Here is a 3,578-nt window from a genome sequence, read left to right as displayed (position 1 = left end):
TTTTATTAATTTGCTTTTTATTTTAATTTTTTTCATTTTACATATCAATTCCAGTTCCCCCTCCCTCCCCTCTTCCTCCTCCTCCTGTTTCCCCCATCTTCCCCCGCTGCCCCATACCCATCAACTCCTCATAGGGGATAAAGCCTCCCATGGGGAGGCAACAAAGTCTGGCAATATCAAGTTGAGGCAGGATCAAAGGCCCTCTCCTTTGTATCTAGGCTGAGCAATGTAACCCTCCATAGGGAATGGGCTCCAAAATTCCAGATCTTGCACTAGGGATACATCCTAGGCCCACTGCCAGTGGCACCACAAACTGCCCAAGCTATACAACTGTCACCAACATTCAGAAGGCCTAGTCCAGTCCTATTCCCCAGCTGTCACTCCAGAGTCAGTGAACTTCCACTATCTCTGGTCAGCTGTTTTCATCGTGATATTGACCCCTTTGCTCATGTCTAGAGTTCCAGATCTATGCCCAGTGCTTAGCTGTGGATCTCTGCATCTGCTTCCATGAGTTACTGGGTGAAGGTTCTATGATAACAATTAGAGTACTCATCAAGAGAAGGCCAGTTCAGGTACCCTCTTCACTACTGCTTGGAGTCTTAGCTGAGGTCATCCTTGTGGATTCCTAGAAATTTCTATAGCACCAAGTTTCTCCCTAATCCCATAATGAATCCCTTTATCAAAATCTCTCTTTCCTTGCTCTCCCTGTCTGTCCCTCCCCCAACTTTACAATCTCGTTCTCCCATGTTCTCCTCCCCCTCCATTTCTGTTTAGCCTTCCCCCTCTCCCATGTTCCCAATTTACTCAGGAGATCTTTTCTATTTCCCCTTCCTAGGGGATCCATGCATATCTCTCTTAGTGTCCTCCTTGCTACATAGCTTCTCTGAGGTTATGAACTGTAGGATGGTTATTTTTTGCTTTATGTCTAATATCCACTTATGAGTGAGTACATACCATCTTTGTCTTTCTGGGTATGAGTCACTCAGAATGATTTTTTTCTAGTTCCATCCATTTGCCTGCAAATTTCAAGATGTCATTGTTTTTTACTGCTGAGTAATGCTCTATTGTGTAAATGTACCACATTTTCTTTATCCATTCTTCAGTTGAGGGGCATCTAGGTTGTTTCCAGGTTCTGGCTATTGCAAATAATGCTGCTATGAACATAGTTGAGCAAATGTCCTTGGGGGTAAGAACATGCATCCTTTAGGCATATTTTTATCTATGTGATTTACCAATGTATTTACCAATGTGATATTGCTGGGTACTAATATAGATTGATTCTCAATTTTCTGAAAACCACTGTATTGATTTCTAAAGCAACTGTACAAGTTTGGATTCTCACCTGTAACATGAATTCTAATTGGTATTAATAATAAAAAACCAGAGTCAGATATAGTGGTTAATTCTGAAGTTCAAAGAAGCAGAGAGGCCAGTCACTAGGGAGTTCTTTTACCTCTACCAATGTTCAGACTGAAGGGGTGATCCTGTCCTCAAACTGTGTCTCCAGACTCCATCATCTGTCTCTACAAAACCTCAGGCTGCAACTGTCTCCACCAAACCTTAGAGTGCACTGAGTTTCTGTCTCCTTCTGCCTTATATTCCTCTCCATCCAGCCTTGTGACACCTGTCTCCACCTCCCTAAAGCTGGGATTAAAGGCTTGTGGTCCCAAGCGCTGAGATCATCTTTGTGTGAGCTCTGTGTCTCTTTTAGACATGTTCAATCTTGTGAAACCCAGAGTAGCCTTGAACTAACAGAGAACCCTCTGTTTCTGTCACCCGAGTGCTGAGATTAAAGGTGTGTCACCATTCTCTGGCCTTTAATGGCTTAACTCTGTACTCTGATCTTCAGGCAAGCTTTATTTGTTAAAACATGAACAAAATATCACTACACCCACCAGCAGTGGAGGAATGTTCCCCTTACTCCACATCCTCTACAGCATAAGCTGTCATCAGTGTTTTTGATCTTAATCATTCTGACAGGTGTGAGATGCTATTTCAGATTTGATTTACATTTCCCTGATGGCTAAAGATGTCGAGCAATTCCTTAACTGCATTTTGAGATTTGAGATTTCTGTTGAGAATTCTCATTTTAGATCTGTACCCCACTTTTTAATTACATTATTTGGTATTTTGATGACTCATTTCTTGAGTTCCTTGTATATTTTGGAGATCAGCCTTCTGTCTGATGTGGGGTTAGTGAAGTTTTTTTTCTCATTCTGTAGGTTGTCATTTTGTCTTGTTGACAATGTTGCTGAGTGGTTTCTGATACTTATGTTAAGCTTTCAGTACTATACTATAATCGTCTTTTTAAAATTTTAGCACAAATATGAACTGATTCTTTAGGGCCCATTCCCTGTGGACAGATACATTGCTCAGATTAGATACAAGGGGAAGGCCTTGGTCCTACCTCAAGTGATGTGAAAGATTTTGTTGACCCCCAATGGTAAGCTTTACCCTCTCCGAGGAGTGGTTGGGGGTAGGGTGAGTTGCAATTGGGAGGAGTGTGAGGATGAGAGAAAGAGGGAACTGGGATTTGTATGTAAAATAAGACTTTTAAAAACATTGTATTTGTGTATTTACTGTGTGTGTTTACACAGGTACACATGTATGTTGAAGCATGTATGGGAATCAGAAGGAAGCATGAGAAAGTTTGTTTTCTTACCATACGGATCCTGGGGATTAAAAATAGAGCAGAAGTCTTTGCAGTAAATGCCTTTATTCATTGACTATCTGTCTAGCCCTTCTAATAGATTTTAATAGCTTACATAGTTTATAGAATAGAGATGGAATGAAAATTCATATGTAATACTTCTAGATATTTATTATAAATTTATTTAAAATACTACAGTCTAATTGCCTCTACTTCTATCCATAATCAGACCTCCTTTTTCTTTCTTTCTTTCTTTCTTTCTTTCTTTCTTTCTTTCTTTCTTTCTTTCTTTCTTTCTTAAAAATTTCCACCTCCGGGGGCTGGAGAGATGGCTCAGGGGTTAAGAGCATTGCCTGCTCTTCCAAAGGTCCTGAGTTCAATTCCCAGCAACCACATGGTGGCTCACAACCATCTGTAATGGGGTCTGGTGCCCTCTTCTGGCCTGCAGATATACACACAGACAGAATATTGTGTAAATAATAAATAAATAAATTAAAAAAAAACAGGTCTGTTATATTAAAAAAAAAATTTCCACCTCCTCATTGTCCGCTATGTTCAGCGAGTCCGGTTTTATCCCAGGCTTTTTCAGATCCAGGCCAGCTGGCCTTGGTGAGTTCCCAATAGAACATCCCCATTGTCTCAGTGTGTCGGTGCACCCCTCGCGGTCCTGAGTTCCTTACTCATGCTCTCTCTCCTTCTTCTCCTGATTTGGACCTTGAGGTTTCAGTCCGGTGCTCCAATGTGGGTCTCTGTCTCTGTTTCCTTTCATTGCCTGATGAAGGTTAATATTCCGGAGGATGCCTATATGTTTTTCTTTGGGTTCTCCTTATTTAGCTTCTCTATGATCACTAATTATAAGCTCAATGTTCTCTGTTTATGGCTAGAAACCAAATATGAGTGAGTACATCCCATGTTCCTCTTTTTGGGT

At 40.9% G+C, this 3,578-nt stretch overlaps 1 pseudogene; it reads right to left on the bottom strand.

Moving 5' to 3' along the window:
- LOC126493361 (60S ribosomal protein L19-like) overlaps positions 1–3,578 on the bottom strand; it is an 87,232-nt pseudogene that overhangs the window by 63,591 nt on the left and 20,063 nt on the right.

The sequence above is a fragment of the Alexandromys fortis genome, unplaced genomic scaffold (genome assembly GCF_014885135.2).
Source record: "Alexandromys fortis isolate MF-2015 unplaced genomic scaffold, M_Fortis_MF-2015_v1.1 scaffold_340, whole genome shotgun sequence".
NCBI classification, from domain to species: Eukaryota; Metazoa; Chordata; class Mammalia; order Rodentia; family Cricetidae; genus Alexandromys; species Alexandromys fortis.
Note: the sequence above shows the minus strand (reverse complement) of the source record. Positions and strands in the feature narration are given on the sequence as shown.